This window comes from Vespula pensylvanica, chromosome 12, assembly GCF_014466175.1.
Source record: "Vespula pensylvanica isolate Volc-1 chromosome 12, ASM1446617v1, whole genome shotgun sequence".
NCBI classification, from domain to species: Eukaryota; Metazoa; Arthropoda; class Insecta; order Hymenoptera; family Vespidae; genus Vespula; species Vespula pensylvanica.
This window is the reverse complement of record NC_057696.1, coordinates 3,470,630-3,478,129: the sequence shown is the minus strand read 5'-3', so window position 1 is coordinate 3,478,129 and position 7,500 is coordinate 3,470,630. Positions and strand designations below refer to the sequence as shown.

The 7,500-nt window shown below is 31.5% G+C and overlaps 1 protein-coding gene across 11 annotated transcripts in view; it reads right to left on the bottom strand.

The window, feature by feature from the left end:
* LOC122633268 (stress-activated protein kinase JNK) overlaps positions 1-7,500 on the bottom strand; it is a 156,254-nt gene that overhangs the window by 99,281 nt on the left and 49,473 nt on the right. For 3 of the 11 annotated variants that reach the window (XM_043820974.1, XM_043820968.1, XM_043820975.1), the window contains exon 1: positions 3,766-4,381. The exons of 6 other annotated variants lie outside the window; for them this stretch is intronic. The gene's annotated coding sequence lies outside the window, so the exon portion shown is untranslated. Of the gene's footprint in view, positions 1-3,765; positions 4,382-4,406; positions 4,423-7,500 lie in introns of those variants that run through there. 2 more of the 11 variants (XM_043820973.1, XM_043820972.1) reach the window with 2 other exon arrangements.

The window sequence follows — 7,500 nt, the reverse complement described above, 5'->3', positions numbered from 1 at the left end:
CCGCTGTTATTATTTAAAACAAGAAAATATATCGTTGTGTTATGATTAGCGGAAAAAAAAAAGAAAAGATAAGAAAAATTATATAGAGAACAAAAAAGAAAATCGAAGGGAAGAGAAAACAGATTGTATTATTTTCTCTCGCATTATGTTTGTAGCGCAGACGCGAGATGGAAATTTTCAATTTTTCTTTACGTCGAGACGGATAAAAATAGAATAGAATAAAATAAAATAAAATAAAATAAAATGAAGTAAAGAAAGAAAAGAGAAAAAATGTACTTAAGTGAAATGTAAAGTCGGACGACATGATAGATCATCGCGTCGACTTGAGTTAAAGTCCTGTTAAACGCCTTAGACCAAAGCAAGAGAAATAGAGAGAAATAAAGAGAAAGAGAAAGAGAGAAAGAGAAAGAGAGAAAGAGAGAGAGAGTGAGAGAGTGAGAATCGTGGACGACGATAAAAGGGGACGTTTCGCCTTAACAAACGATCGGACCCCTGGACTGTCGTGGATTTAGACCGTTGACGACCGTAATTCGATCGGTCGTGTTTACACGCTCGGATTATGTAACTCGAGCGATAGCATCGATGAATCTCAGCCAGCTTAAATTCGCTCTGAAAAGCAATGTAATTCGGAAGCATCAAAAGAGAAACATACAAAGAAAGAAAGAAAAAAAAAAAGAAAGAAAAAGAAAAAGTACATCCAATTAGGATCTGATTACCTTGTTGATCTTTCAACTTGATAAATCTCTTTGAAATTTTGTCAAAAAAAATAAAAATAAAAATACAAGAAATAAAACAATAAAAAAGAAAGTAAGATTAATCCAATTATATATAACGATAAATAATAATAAATTGCAAATAAAGCGTAAAACATTATTCTTCGTACGTGAGATAAAATACATACATATAACATATATATATATATATATAATGCTATAATAATGTATTTAACAAATTAATTGCATTGAATTTTCATGAAGTGATAAAAAATGAGCATTTAATTAACGATAATCAAATCTAAAATAATAATACCGTGAAAGAAAGAAGAAATCGAAAGAATCTAATTAATTCGACCGATATAAATATTTTCTCTTCATCGACGGAAATATCTTATGCTCGAAGATTTCGTTCTTATGTTCGTTGATTTCTGGTCAGATTCCAGAACTGTTTATGCGTCTTTACGACACAAAGTATACACGTAAAGTTTTCGAAGCTTTGCCAAGTGAGTGTATTGGTAAAGTATGTCGTTTCGTTAGAAGAAGACGAGAAAGAGTATAGTAGTGCTGGTGATGAAGGTGATGGTAATGGTAATGGCGATGGTGATGGTGATGGTGATGGTGATGGTGATGGTAATGGTGGTGGTGGTAATATGGATGAGGGTGAGAGTGAAAGCGAGGGAGGAGAGTTCTACTCGTTCAATCGCAAATTCCGCTTTTGTTTATACGGTACAATTCCTTTATACTTCTCTTTTCACGTTCATGGATAAACTTGGCCTTCTTGTAACTAACTAAGTAACCTAACAATGATATCGATGATGTAATCGTATATCTTATGTTTACATAACTATTATTTATTTTTATAGCTTCGTAAGACAAGGTGAAACGTTTATTAAACGAATTCTTTTTAGATTATTAATTAAAATAGCTGCAATTGATAACTTTTCTAAGATTTTCTAAGATTATAGATGAGTTAAATAAATATGTATTGTATGTGTGTGTGTGTGTGTTTTGTGCATAATTAATCTTTAGAACGTTAGCAATAACTTTGCGATAGTTATTTAATCTAACGAAAGTGATTATTTAATGTAAATATTTGATAGTAGTAAAAAAAAAAAAAAAATAATGTCAGAATAAGCGACTTCGTTTTATATGTGTTTTATAAAGATGAAATATGTGTGTGCATGTGTATGTAAAGATATTCGTGTGTGTATGTAACGAAAAAGAGATTTCAAATGATGATTTTACTGTACGATCGACCTTCGACTAGGCAGTAGAGGTTTGTTTTCTCTTCTCGTGGTAACTACAACAGGAATGCGGGCGTAATGTTATCAGCAACAGATTTATCCAAGGCAGATATATATATATATATATATATATATATATATATACATACACATATATACGAAGATACATTTGTATTCAATCATAGATTTGAAAACTATGAACGACGACGTATAGGATCAATATTTTTTGTTTTTTTGGGGCTATAATGGAATGCAAAGGATAACATTTAGATATTATATTGTAGTAAACATATCGAAGATATATCTATGATTAGAGCTTGAATAAAAAAAATATTCGAACGTTATCTCGTAACGTTCAACAATATGTATGTTTGTGTATATATATATATATATATATATATATATATAAATTCTTAAGTAGACGTATGATATAAAATAATTAATATTCTTATACGAGTTTAAAAGAAAATAAAAACAGAAAGAAACAAAAAAATATTACGAAGTATAAATCTTCAATTTCCTAAATGTTTCACTATGTTGAAGTATTAATATATATATATATATAAACATTCATGTCGAAAATAATATTATTCGATTACGAAAAAGCAGAAGAGATTAAAAAAAAAAAAAAAAAAAAAGAAGAAGAAGAAGAAACTATCGAAATATTTGTACGCAATAACGAAATGGTATATCGAAATTAAAAAAATAAACGAAAAAGAAGCTAAGAAAAGAAAATTCGTTCTATCGATGTGTCTAAGATTTAAACTCCTTTATGATCGTAGATACGTAAATCGTTTGAAACGTAATAGTCGATTAGAACATAGCTTAGAATAAAAACGAGAAACAGGTGTATACGCTTCGTACAACAAACCTTCGTAGCGTTACACTTTTATCTCTATCGTTCGTGGCTGATATTTTTGCTTGACGAAGAGAGAGAGAGAGAGAGAGAGAGAAAGAAGGTGAGGGAGGACAAAGGAAAAAAAAAAAAATAAAAAAAAATAAAAAAAAAACGAGATAATCTCGTGTGCCACGGCTTATAGCAAATAACGTGAGCGGCCACGTGTACGATGGCACGAACGAAACAGCAGATAAGTGGACACCCAAACAAATACTTACAATCGTCAATGGTTTTTAACGGACTGCTGCTGTTAAATCGATGATTGCTTTCGAACGAAGAATACACCGTTTAAATTAAATCTTTCAATACGATCTCTCTCTCTCTCTCTCTCTCTCTCTCTCTCTTTCTCTCCCCGATTAAAAATTCAAATAAATATTTACACGGACAACAATATTTCTTACATAAATATACAACGTGATATCGTTCATAATAATAACGAGAATGAAATTATAAAAACGATTAATTATATAATAAATAATAAATTCGATCGATGCTCCGGGAAAAATGAAAAAAAAAAAAAAAGAAAAAAAAAAGTTCTTACTAGTAAAGAAAATACTTTTAAGAAACGTTGAATCGATCTATCTATTATTACATATACTATATATTTATGTATTATATATATATATATATATATAGATAGATAGATAGATACAATAGACAAGTCGAGACTATCGAAACAATTTCGATCTTCTAACTTACGAACGATTCTTATGATTTAAACGAAAAGAAAAAGAAACAAGGAGAGAGAAAAAAATTGTATATAAGAATAAAATAAAAAAAAAAAAAAAAAAAAAAAACGAGTGAGTAGGATAGTAGGATAGGGGTGATCGGATAGGGGTGATTGTAAAATAAAAATTATTTGGAGTTAGAAGAATCGAATAATCTTCGAAGAAACGGATCGGCCTACCTCGTTAATATCGATCCCTTTTTTCCCTCGGAGAAAAGCGTGGGTGACGTTGCTGGATAATACAGACTACGGTGCCGTTAGATCGGATGAAGAAAATACGTAACGTGATTGACCAAGAGAAGGCAGTAGTACGAGTCTTGCATTAGTCGAACCTCTCGAGACACAGATAGAGATAGACAAATAGATAGATAGATAGATAGACAGACAGACAGACAGACAGACAGACAGATAGATAGATAGAAAGATAGTAAGATAGATAGATAGATAGAAATAAAGAGAAAGAAATACAGAGATAAATAGATAGATAGAGAAAGATAGAGATAGATATAGACGATTAGACGATAGTCGTTTAGCTTAGCAAATGGACATTATTAGAAACATACGGACGGCAAAACTGTAACAACGTATCACTTAATTAATAAGTCTCGCTCGCTTTGTTCGTTCGTTCGTCACTGAAATTATACACTCACGTGCACGTAATAATTAAAAACTATAAACGATATATATATTTATGCGTTCTTTGAAAATCACCAACGGTCCAATCAACATATCACAGTTAAAGTCGAATGATCTTTCTCATCTCTTTTCTTCTTTTCTTTTTTTTTTTTTTTTTTTAAGATAAAATCAAAATAAACACGTACGTCGTTTAAGTCTCGTTTGATAAAAGTATCGTTGGAAGCACACGACGAACGTACATGTATATATATATATATATATATATATTTATATATATATATATACAAACACACACCACAACACCACAACAACGCACAACTTTTTTTTCCCTCGTTTTCTCGCGCTTGTGTTTATTTCTTTCGTAGTCCCCTTATCAAAAGTGCGTATTAACACGGGCGACGCAAAAGAGGTTTTAATTTTAATACGTAATTAATATCGTACGTTAATTCTCGTTGATAATTCTGTAATAATTCACTTTCTCTTGAGAACACTTGCTTCTTTTCTACTTTACTTTCTTCTTCCGCTTCTTCTTCTCCTTCTCCTTCTTCTTCTCCTTCTCCTTCTTCTTCTCCTTCTCCTTCTTCTTCTTTTTGTTCTTCTCTTTCGACGACGATTTTATATAGCACCCCCTGCGTGAGGTAGAGTTAGAATAATTTTTCTCTCGACACTCGAGAAACGTGATAGAAACGAAAAGAGATAATAATTTTCTTCTCCGTTGGATAGGAATGAAAAAATAAAGAGAGAGGTTAAGAAACACGGAAAGAAAGAAAGAAGGCAAGAAAGTAAAAAAGGGAAAGAGAGAAAAATTAATGTAAGAAATTGATAAGACAAATTTGCGATTTGAATAGATGGAAGAGAAGAAAGCTATTAGAAAGAATGAGAGAGAAAGAGAGAGAGAGAAAGAGAGAAAGAGAGAGAAACGAGTGATACGAATCGTAAACGCACCCCGAATATACCACGAAAGAAATAGATGCGACGCGCGCAAAGGGCCACGCACGACTGACCTGCCTCGGGGAAGTTCGGGGCTAGCGCTTGCGCGTCGGCCAACTTCGCGTCGAGCCGCCGAAGTCGCCCGAGAACGGTACTATGGAGGAACGGAGTGGGGGGAAAAGAGTGAACGAGTAGTGGTAGTGGGGGGTTAGCCGGCCAAACACCCTTCTGAGCAGCATTCTCTGATATAGCGATTACACAAGAAGGATAAAATAAATAAAAATTATTATTCTTCTTTTATTCTTTCCTTTCTAATTCGAAAAGGATTTTCATTATTTTTCTTCCTTTTTTTTTTTTCCTTTTTTTTTTATCACATTTTTGAAGTAATTATTGAGGTAACATCATTAATGCGATATATTCGTCGTATTATCGAGATCGATACATACATTTTTTATCGTTAAATTCTACTTTTTTTTCTTTTTTTTTTTTTTTAATATATGGTTATACGTAGCTTGTTAAAAGTCGTGCGAACAAAACGTTATCTAAATTTAAAGGAAAGTTTGACATTACGTCGAGTCGTAAAAATGATCGATTCAAGAAAAGTTCACCGAAAGGGTCAACCGTTTAATACGAAATTCTTGTCTCTTTACAAGCCGTATATGATAGATATATCGCTCATAAACGATCGATCTCATTTCTCAGAAACATGTTTTAGATTTTATTAGAACGTTCAATGCGGAAAGTATAACCTTTTTAAATTTATATATATATATATATATATATCCTTGAAAAGGAGAAAGGCATATAGGAGATTTTTCTTATTATTTCGTAATAATCGTTCATGACAAGAGCCTATACGTTATTGAAATTCCTTCGGACGTTCACGTACGAGAGATAAGAAAAACAAGAGTGTTACGATAAAATAGAAAAAGTAAATATCTCTCGATATTTTGCTCCCGATAGAATCGATTATTCGATATATCGAAAGAAACGATATACTCCAAAAAAAATCGCATCGAACGATAGTGAAAATGACAAGGAAGCTATCGTCAAGCGAACGAGAACGTGTACGTCATTCATCTAAAAATAAACGAGTCTCTCTCTCTCTCTCTCTCTCTCTCTCTCATTCTCTCTGTTATCGCACCTATAGACGAGCGATACGATTCTCGATTCGAAGCCCACATTCCTGCTGAATTAGACGTTGATAAAAATATCATAAAGAAGACTGTATGATATGCAGTGCACCTGATATGACTATCGTCAAGATATTTGCAGAAGAACGAACAACTCATACTCTCCCCATTAATATTATTTATATAATTTGATATTATTTCATATAATTTCTGTCGTATGTATTAAATCTAATGAAAAAAAAAAAAAAAGAAAAAAAAGAAAAGAAAAGAAAGTACCTGAAAGAATGTCGATAGATAAATGAATGAGAAGCAAAAAGAAAAAAACAAGAAAAAAAAAATTTATCTACAAGGTGTGATACGTTTGTAAGTTAGTTGATACATCCGAGTTTCTATGGTTTCTATAAGATTATCTTTGTATATGTAAGATAGGAGTAGATATCTGTGTATCTGAAATATATACAAAATGATACGTACATATATATATATATGTTGCAAAGAATATTCAGAGAAACATTCAGTTCTCCAATGCAGCGAATCCGCTCTTCTTCCAATTTTAGTAGAATAAGAATGAAGATTTGAATATCGTTCCCTCTTTTCCTCTTTTGGTTATCATCCTATGCATCGAGAATACAGAAACGTGGAAGATACGATTGAAAGAATCTTTGAACTATCGACGAATAGGAAAGTGCTATCGGATATGCTAGTTCTTTTGTCGAATATGTTGCGATCTAAAAGTCGACGTTTTCGTAGAACGTAGAAAAAGATACGCTTAAAGACAAAAAAAAAAAAAAAGAAAGAAAGAAAAAGAAAATTCGTACTAAAAATAATAAATGTTAATTTACTAATCAATTTTCAAATGTATATATCACGTGTAATTTTATTATTACGTTATTTATTATTAATTCATTATTTATTATTTTCATTGATCCATTAATTAGATCGGACGATTAAAACGATCTGTTTAATTGACTCGTAAAATATTCGTTAAAATATAAAATAAAACCGTACGAGATAGATTTATACGTCGTCCGAGATAAAATTAATCTTATTTCTTTTAATTCCCGTGTAAGGAGAAATCCGTACGTAGAACTGTGGTAGATTAATTAAAATTGATTAGACACGTGATACCGTGCGTAGAATCGCTTTACTTTTTAAAGCGATTGTCGGCACACCTTTGAACGTCGGTTTGTTTATTTTCCTCTTTTTTTTTTTTTTT